Source organism: Cyanistes caeruleus, chromosome 4 (assembly GCF_971803275.1).
Source record: "Cyanistes caeruleus chromosome 4, bCyaCae1.hap1.1, whole genome shotgun sequence".
Taxonomy (NCBI): domain Eukaryota; kingdom Metazoa; phylum Chordata; class Aves; order Passeriformes; family Paridae; genus Cyanistes; species Cyanistes caeruleus.
The window spans coordinates 3,493,258-3,503,311 of NC_141704.1; positions in this window are offsets into that span (position 1 = coordinate 3,493,258).

Genomic DNA, 10,054 nt, shown 5'->3' on the forward strand with positions numbered 1-10,054 from the left:
GTTCAGATGAGACATCTTTGATGACAGCAGCTGAAATCCCAGTGCACTCAAAGCCCACCAGGAGCCTTCCCTGCACCTGGAGAAGGAGCAGGAGGATCCCTGTTCCATCGGGGCTGCCAGGTCCATCGGCTCTGCGGGGCTCAGCCTCGAGCAGCCAAAGAACAACACTGATTAGCTGCTCATTAACTGAGCACAGCACATCCTGAGCACTAAATGAAGCAGCAGCTCAGTGCAAAAAATAGCTCAATTAAGGGCCATCAGGACTCACCCACACAAGGGGGATCATTGCAGGTTGCAGGGATATTTTTAAGCCAGGGTCTTCCCAACTTGCATTTGCTCATCTTTGCTTGGTGAGGGCATCCCACCACAAGCATGTCTGGAGTCTTCTCTGCTGAGATTTTCATCTAATATGTGACACAAAGTACTAAAATTGATCAGTGATTTCTTCTTTCCCATGCCCCAGAAGGACCTTGCATCCCCTAGTAGGGCAGACCCAAGAAGAGCCACACTCTTTTACCCACAGGAACAGCCCCTCTTCTTACTCCCAATGGGCACCAAAGCAGAGGAAATGTTCCAGAAGCACATCCCAAGCGCCTTCCCCGTCCCACCAAATATTTGTCACAGGTCCATCCGTGGTGGCCGGAGTAAGGTGACCGTGCCCTCGCTCTGCAGGGCCCCTGTGTCACCTCCCTGCTCAGTTTCAGGGTGGTCACACGGTGCTTACTCAGATGGGATGAGGTAACACCCGTGTCAGCAGGGACGCCATCGCCTTCTCCGTAAAGCACCCTTCTTATCGCCTTCTCAGTCATGTTTTCCTGGCAGGCAGCCCAGCCAAGGGTTATGGTAATCTCCAAACGCTATCAGACAGGGCAATCAGCTGAGGCTGGGATATCTCCCTGCAGTGTTTGTGGTGATAGCATCCATCCCCATGGAATCAAAGAGTCATTCAGGCTGGAAAATGTCTTTAAGGTCACTGAATCACGCAGCCATCTAGGTTGGAAAAGACCTCTTGGATAATGAAACCCAACCATGAACCCAGCACTGCTGTGTTTACCACTAAACCATGGCCTCAAGAGCAACAGTCTTTTGAACACTTCCAGAAATGGTGATTCCACCACATCCCTGCTCCAGTGCTGAACAGATGTTTCAGTGAAGAAATTTTTCGTAATATCCAACCTGCACCTTTCCTGGTGCAATTTGAGGCCGTTCCTTCTCCTCCTGTCCCTGTTCCTGGGAGCAGAGCCCGACCCCCTGGCTGTCCCCTCCTGGCAGGGAGTTGTGCAGAGCCACGAGGTCCCCCCTGATCCCCCTTTTCTCCAGGCTGAGCCCCTTCCCCAGCTCCCTTAGCCTCTCCTGGGGCTCCAGATCCTTCCCCAGCTCTGTTCCCTTCTCTGGAGACGCTCCAGCCCCTCAAGGTCTTTCTCATCTTTGGGCCATCAAGACAAGACAGAGATTTCTGGCTCCCTCAGGCTCTCTCCCACACCTCTGGTCATTCCCTTCCTGCTCTTCTCATGGCTCTCTCCTTTCCCACCAGGAAAGGAGACCTTTCCAACCACTCTCCCCTTTTTGGTCTCACCACTGCATAATGGAATAATCCTGCTGCTGTCTCCTGGCCCTTCCAGGGTGATACAGAAGGGGTCTCCATGGGGTTCTTCATTTGGAAAGGAATCCTAGGTACCAAGTGTGGATTGTCCTAATGGTCAGCCCAGCGTGGATTTTAGAAATCCGCTTTTTTTCCCTTCTGGATGGCATTCTTGCTTCTCATGGTAGGTTTCAGTGTTGCTGACTCACGTAATTTTATTATAAATCTTGTGATATTTCATGCCATTGGTGACGCAGGGGTGGCCAGAGTCACATGGTTCTGTGACAAGGAGCTTTTATAAGGGGCAAAAATCGTCTGGTGTATTTGTGCTCCTCATGCTATGAGTGAAGCAGGAAAATATGCCCCCTAAAGGTTTGGAAAGCAGGCACAGAAAGGAAAGAAAAACCAAAACACAGCCTAAATCTGGATGAACACTTAAAAAAATCCCATGATTTTTAACCTGCTGTGATTTTTCCTGGTGCTGGTTCACAGTTCCTGCTCTCCTGAGAGCAGCTGCTGTGCTGGCTTCCAAGCTATTCCCTGAAATGTGGAAATCCCCCTTACACAAACAATGGCACTGTTAGTCTTGCTGATTTTCTGGAAGCACAAAAACATGTTTGTTTTCAGCCATGATCCTCTGAGGGAATTTCCTCCCTGATTTGGAATTTGGGAAATATTTTTATTTTTATTCCTCCGAAAGCCATTTTCCCAGTTTCCAAGATCCTTAATAAACCACAATCACCACGATTAAGAGCATTATGTGGCTGGCATCGGACACAGAAACAGACCCTGAATTGTGATCGCTTTGGTGGAATCTGGCCAGAATAACTGAGTGAAATGATCCCTTCTCCTGCACAGAGGGTGAGAGTATGGAATTGATGTGCTCCTGTTTGGGATAACAGGTTCCCTGTGGTAGGAATTTTGTGTCCATGGAAGCTGAGGCTCCTGCCCCAAGTGCTGAACTGTGGAGGAAAGGCAGGGAGGACCTGCTGGCATCATCAAAAGGTGCTGCTGGGGGGTTTGCAGGTTCATGGAAAGAAGATTCAAGGGCTTTTCCCAATAATGGCTGAGTCCCAGGTGTTGCTGGTGGCCAGCACATCCTGTGTGTTCTCTCCCATGGCAACACTGCATAGCTCTCAGACAGAATTTGATGGAGAAATGGATGAAGGGGTGGGCAAAGACTCAGGTCACCATCTGGATGGGTGACAGGGAGGAACACACTGTCCTCGTGAGGAGCACGAGAGCGTCACTCCTGGAGTTGGTGCTGGGTTCGAGGGCACGGAGCCTGTGACTCCTCTGAAATGATCCATCCTGACATGCAGGAGGAAGAGCTGCTCCATGGGAAGAGCTTTTCCATTGGCATCACTGGCAAATGGTCTTGTGGTTCCTGGAGCTTCCTGCTGCTCTTGCTCCAGCTGCTTACGTGCCCTTGTCTGGAGAAATATCGGCAACACCAAATCCCACCCAGACCTCGCAGGGATGGCCGAGTGCCACCAGTGCAGAACAAACGCTGACCCATCCCAGGGAGCTGTTTTGGAGCCAGATGAGCTGCAGCACTCGGAGCTGCCAGTGCCGCCCTTCCTTCCTTTGTGTTTCACTGACCGTGGCCACCCTGTCCCTGTGCCCCGAGCCTGGGTGGCACCTTCAACCCTCTGATCTGTGCCACAAACTCGGGCAGTGCCGTGCCGACACCGAGCAGTGTCCAGGCAGCTTTGGGAGAGCACTGGGAGCCTCAGCTGAGGGATCTTTGGCAGATCTGAAGGGAGGTTTGACCCTCCTGGGGGCTGCAGAGGTGGGGAGTGCCATGAAGGCTCCACGCACATCCCTCCCGTGGGAGGAAGAAGCTCCTCTGCCGGGTAGGCTTAACATCTTCCCAGCAGGGAAGACAGCAGTTATTCAAGGAGGAAGTCTTTGAAACTGCACTCTGCTGCAAGGAGTTCAGACATCCTCAATGACCCCATGATGAGTAAGAAAGGACTTTTTTTCTCTAGAATAGGTTGAAGGATATGTGGGATTTCCTAAAATCCTCCTATTTGTGTGGCCATGTAGCTTTGATTCCAAGCTGCCAGGCACGTTAGCCGCTCAGCACATCCTTTGGAGCACAGAAACTGCTGTTAACCACGGTGCATCTTGCCACCACAGGTACTCAGTGGAGACCCAGGTGATGTCAAAAATTTGCCAACATCCATTCTTAATCAGGCACCCACAGCAGGCTTTACAAAAACATCCAGATCTGTTCCAAGGGAAGTCTTCTCCTGTCACACCTGCAGCTTGATGGTGGGATTGCAGCCAGGGCAGGAGGATGAGGAGCCCTCACCCCTTTTCTGGCTGTGTGGGCTGACCCTAAGATACTCAGCACTGAACTAGATCCTGAACTAGAGGCTCAGGAGAGCATCCCACAGATGGATGTGCAGCACCAGCTACACCCTGGTGGGCTCAGGAGAGCATCCTGCAGACACACACGCCGCTTTTCCCACGGCGGCTTCCCTGCAACGCTCCACCAGCGTGAGAGCTGCGAGGGAGGCAGGACTTAATTAGAGGAATCTGGAGAAAGGCAGATTTTGTCATGTAAATGATTCCTGTCATAGGACACGTTCTAAATTTGGATTCTGAAGCTGGGGCTGAGCAGAACAATCTCTGCCGTAGCGTGGCAGCTGTCAAAGGTAGGGAGAAGCGTTGAATGCCTACAGGAGTGATGGCTGGTGCCTTTTATTTCACTGCAGGGTGCTTTCAACCTCCGAGCACATCAAGTGATTTCATATTGCTGGACAGGAACGATCCTGTGAGACAGCTTCCATCATCCCCACTCCTTTTAACTAAGGCAGCCAAACCCCCAAGTCGGTGTGGGCAATAAAAGGAGTTGTTATCGCAGACATGATTTGATCCTGGATTTCCAAACCCCCGGGCCTGTGCTGAGGCTGTCAGCCAATATCACAGCCTGTTTCTGTTTAATATTTTCTTTCTCTGTTGCTCAGCCCCACACAGCATCACAATGGGAGGCAGCGCTTTCTGCTCGGCTCCACCTGCTAATGGTGCCTCTCACTGTGTTTTTCTTCTGATGCTGCACCACAAGGTACTTATTCCTTTAAAATAACAACTTTTAAATAAATTTTAAAACTCCCTAAAGTAGGTATGGTAGCAACAGATAAGGTTCATGAAAAGGAAGCATTTTGAGTGTGAATTCTCTTGTGCCTCATGGGGTTGAGGCTCACCTTGCTTGCAGGCAAAGGTCTTACAAGAGTTCATTTCTCTCTGGATTCCCAGGGGAGTTGCAGTCAGCCTGTAATCTTTCTTTTCCTTGCTACTCCCCTTTGCTTGCCTCTGTTAAACTTCCAAAAACGCTCACAGAATCACAGAATGGTTTGGGTTGGAAGGGACCTTAAAGATCACCTGGTTCCAGCCCTCTGCCATGGGCAGGGACACCTTCCACTATCCCACGTTGCTCCAAGCTCCATCCAGCCTGGCCTTGGACACTTCCAGGGATCCAGAGGCAGCCACAACTTCTCTGGGCAATTTTCACGTCTCCATCTATTAAATTCAGATGAAGACACCCACCAAGTTCAACAGCTCTGAGAGGTGCTGGAGAGGCAGGTATGGAAGTGTGGCTCCAAATAAATGGTGCCCAAGCACGTCAGCCTTGCTTCCTTGGGAACCCAAGCTAGCAGGGAACAGTAAAAATTCTCTTTGGAAAACGGCTGGAACAAATCCTGTTGAATGTATAATGTGGATAATGTTCCAGCGTCTGGGAGAAGTGCTAAGAGAACCAGAGCAGAGCGATAAGTGCATCATTCATAAGCACCAGCTTCTTTAACAAATGTGGCTCCTTATTATGCTCATGAATTATACATGGAGGAATCACAATTCCTGACGGTGTTCGGCGCTCGCAGTCGCTGGGTTCAACCGAGTGACTGCACGGACCAGGCACCGGCACCGCTCTGGAGCTGATTCCATTTGGGTGGGATCATTCTGGCTGGCCAGAAAGCATGGCTGCTCCTGACTGACTGATTATTTCAACAGCTTCAGCCTTGATGTAAATCTCTCAGCTGTGAATATTCAGTTGCAAATTTGATTTACAGTTTCTCTAAGATGGTAAAACTTCACCTAGACTGGCAAAACTGTTACTGAGCTGAAAGATCTCACCCATTCAAACACAAATCTAGCAAACCTCTTGGAATATGGAAGGGAACAGAGGCAAAATACTATTGGCAGCATTTGCTGAAGATTCTTCATCAGATTTCAGTTTTGCAGCCCATAAAGCACGTCCGTATCATATTAAATCAAACAGACCATCCTAATAAATCATTTTCAGGAATAAAGCCCCTGAGGGAGAGGTCCAAAAGTCAGACTGCTTTCTATGCCATCAGAGACAGCAGCGACCCGCCCTCCTCCTGCCCTCTCCATCTGCAGGGAGCGAGAAGCAGCAATTAGCCAGCCTGGGGATGTGTTCCTTCCTTGGGCAGAATGACTCCCTGAGCCCAAAAAGTTCAGGTCTGACCCTGTTTGGTGGCAAGCCTGGCTTGGGTTCAGGCAGCCAGTGGTGAATTGAGCTCTAAGGTCAAGCTGAGTTGGCAAAGTGGAAAAACCCAGAGAGCAGCAGTCTGAAATCACACCCCGAGTGCCCTGATCCCGGAGCGGTGCCCCAGCCGTGTGCCAGGCTCAGGACACCAGGTCCTGGGCTCTGGCTCTTCTCCCACTCAAAGATGTGGTCCTGATTTTGGAGACCTGATCCTAAGCTTGGCTCAGCTCCAGGATGGAGGAAATGACTCAAGTGACTCTTTGGCAGCAGCGGTGAAGAGGAAATAATAAAGAAATGCTTGAAAATAAAAATATACCATCATTAGTAAAGGACAGTGAAAATCCATCAGAGTTTTTGTGGGTTTTTTTCCCCCAGGTGAGCAACCAAACTCAGAGGGAAGCAGCACATGGTTCAGATTCCTCTTGTACCTGGGACTGTACGTATGGACCAGGATGGGCTCTGCAAGGAACACAAACCCAGAGCAAAGGACTCACCTCACCCCAGTGATGGTTCCACCTCCTGTGTTTGGCACAGGAGACAGCAGATGGACTCAGACTGAAGGACACATAAATGAATATGAGATCTCAGTGACAAAGCCATCTGCCCGGCCAAAGTCACACACTTCTGGAGTCCGTGAGGCTTGGATCCACCCACTTGTGTTGTGGAGCCAGACTCTAAGCTCAGTAATTCTGCTGATGGTGGAGTGTGGTGTCTCTTTTATGGGGAGATGGATTGTACCCTAAGGGTTTGTACTTCTCTGCATTTGCTGCAAACTCAGAGCAGGATTTAGTTGTTGTTTTGTCATCTACAGTCAACACATCCCCGGCAGACACTCAACAGTTTGTCTACTGCCCCATTTGAGATAACTTGTTTTAGTGTCTTGGTATTTAAGGCTTAAGTGATGGACAAGCAAAGAGGAAATTCAGGATACTCTCATGGCTTGACCCAATGGCAACAGGATTTGTGCTCAGGAGGACCAGTCCTACCTCTTCTCGCTCACTGACACCTGAACACATCTTCTCCCAGACTAGGAAAAATTCAGGAAAAATTTCTTCACCAAAAGGGCTGTCAAGCACCAGAAAAGGCTGCTCAGGGCAGTGGTAGAGTCATGATCCCTGAAGGAATTTAAATGACATGTAGATATGGCACTTGGAGAAATGGTTTAGTGATGGTCTCGGCAGTGCTGGGTTAATGGTTGGACTTGATGGTCTTAGAGGTCTTTTCCAACCCAAATGATTCTGTGATTCTGTACTCAAAGGGCCTTGTAGGAGAACAGTTAAATAAAGCCTTTGAGATTTTGGTGCAATGATCTGTTCCAGCTGGAAGAGAGGTGAAGTTCCCTGCTGTGCCACAAGTTTGCTTTTTGGTTTTGTGTGCTTGGACATGAAGAACTGACTGCTCACCCAGCCATTCATCCCAGTTCAGTGTTTCCTCTGAGATCCTGCACGCTGGGAACTGGCAGGAACACCTTGAATGCACTTGAAAGCACGGGGCTGAAGGGAGTAAACACCTTCTGGGGAACGAGAAAGAAGCCAGCCAAGAACTCTGATTGTCTTTGGATTAGGCTGGTTTTGTGCAGGTTTTTGTGTCTGCACTGGCCCCACAAGGCCCATGTGGACCAAACTCAGAGCCCCTGGTGTGGGGCTGGCTCCCTCCCTTCCTCCCCACCCATGCTGCTCACGAGGACCTGCCTGACAAAATGAAGCTGCAATGTCTCCACCTCCATGAATTTCTGCTTAATAAATAGTCCAGTGGGTAATAAAACCAACCATTTCTTCTGGTTTGTCCCACTGGATGGAGGGGGCTTCGCATGCCGGGGGATCTTGGGACTTGGTAGAATTTTGTTTTCACGTCATTATTTTGAAATGTCAGGGCCACTTTGCATTTTGCTGCTTGACATCAACAGGAGCCACCCCACCACCCCTATGGGACAGGACAGGGAACAGGGAGCTGGCTCCAGCTCTGGCAGAGCCTCAGCCTGGGATAGATTTGCAGAAGCCACCACGGAGCCTGTGCAGAGTCCCAGTGCTACAGTCAGGAAAAGAGGCAGCTCTGCTTCCAATGTGTTTCCTCTGCTGTCCTCCCACCCTCGCTCCTACGAGCTCCTCATCATCATTTTTACAGCACAGCTGACAATTCCCTCCCATATTTTCTGTCCCTGAGAACTCTCTGTTCAAAGCACCGGCAAGAACTGCCAGGTATTTAGACGGAGGGCTCGCACAGGTTCCCCTTAAGAGCTGTTTCTCCACTATTTACCTGCTTTTTGCCTTGTGCAGTCTGCGAGAGGGCAAAGACATATTCACCCTCTGGGCTCCTGGGCTTTTTTGTGGAAAGAGCATCAAAAGCTCCAACCTTTCCAAGCTGTGCTGCAGAGCTTCTTGCGGAGTCATCTCTGTCCTCTGGCAGTGACCGTCTCGTTAAAATACAGGCTCCCATTATCTCTGACTCGGCCAGGAGTGTTACAGGTGCCTTGCTGGGCCTGCACGTGTTTCTCCTGCAAATGCATCACTTTCCTCTGGTCAGGCTGCTTTTTCCAACCCTTCCCACAGCCACTCATTGATTCTTTCAAGCAAATTGCAAAGCAAACAAAGAAAGAGAAACAAACCAAACCACAACCCCCAAATACAATACAAAACACAAAACAAACACCCCAAGCCTCATCAACCTGTCTAGTTTAAACCCAGAGAATATATTAAAAATTTCCATCATGGAAATTTCCTAGCTCAGCATGGAGATTTCCCAGTATATTAGACTCTTCTGTTTTTCAGGGCTGCAAGCAAAGAATGGAAATTTCCAATTACTGCATCAAAGGCTGCTGCTCTCCTGACAGTCTGCTTAGCAGGGGTCATCTGCTCCAGTAGGACATTAAATAATTTAAGGGAGGGACAGGGAGGATTTTCTCAGCTGCACCATTTCCTGCACGAGGCATGAGCATTTCCTCTGCTGCTTGGTGGAAGGGAAGGATCTCAGTAGCTGAGAAGGGCCTCAGGGTCAGGATTTTGGGAAATGCTTCTCCCCCACGCTGGCAGACCTGGTGTGCAGAGGTGGGACCAGAGAGTCTGGTCACCTTTGCCTTGACTGGAGCTGTCCAGCTCTTAACCTGTTGCACAGTTGAATTCCCACCACTGGGATGCACAGGCAGAAATCTCTCTACCAATGGATAATCACTTTTTTTTTCTTCTCAGAGTACTGGACTGGGAGGAGAGGGAAGGAGGAAATATTCCAAATGGAGAAGGGTTCATACAAACCACCTGCTTTGCAGTTGTGCCCCACCATCACAGGCTGCAAAAAATGCTCCACTGGCCACCCCCAGGCAGGGTGTGGATGGAGGCAGTCAGAAAGGCAGAACCAGCCCCTGCTTTCTTCTCCCACTCCACCACGGGACCAGCAGAGCACACCAAGCCCTGGCATGGTGTTTGGCAAAGGGGGGTGATGCACTGTGGGGTTTAATCAGTTTGTGCCTGTGTTTGGTGCTGGAGCTCCCAGCTGCAGGTCCTGTACAAAAGTGCCAAGTAATGCCATTACACGGGGATTTTCCTTAACAAGTCTAGGTGCTGCAAGACGAGAAACGCTCGGGATGATGCCATTAACAGTAACCAGCTCATCTCCTTTGGCAAAAGCAGCGGGGAAGGAGGAAAGGGAGGGAGGGAGGAGAAATGAATACATATGAGTCCTAGGAGAATTGAGATTTGAACTCGGTGTCTGATTTTTCACAGGCCGTGTCTTATCTGTCTTTGTAAATCTGGCTCCGGGGCATTTAAAGGAGCTCTTTTGTACTAATGCCTCTCCTGAACTCTGGTAGTTACAGCGTGTTTTTTGTAGGTCCCAGCTCATTACAGAGGTAATCATGTGAGCCAGTTTATTTAAAAGGGAAACTAGATCTGAATGTTCTCCAAACCCAGAACACCTTTTACGAGCATGAGTCTGCAGTAGTAACTGCCTGTATTTCTGCAGCC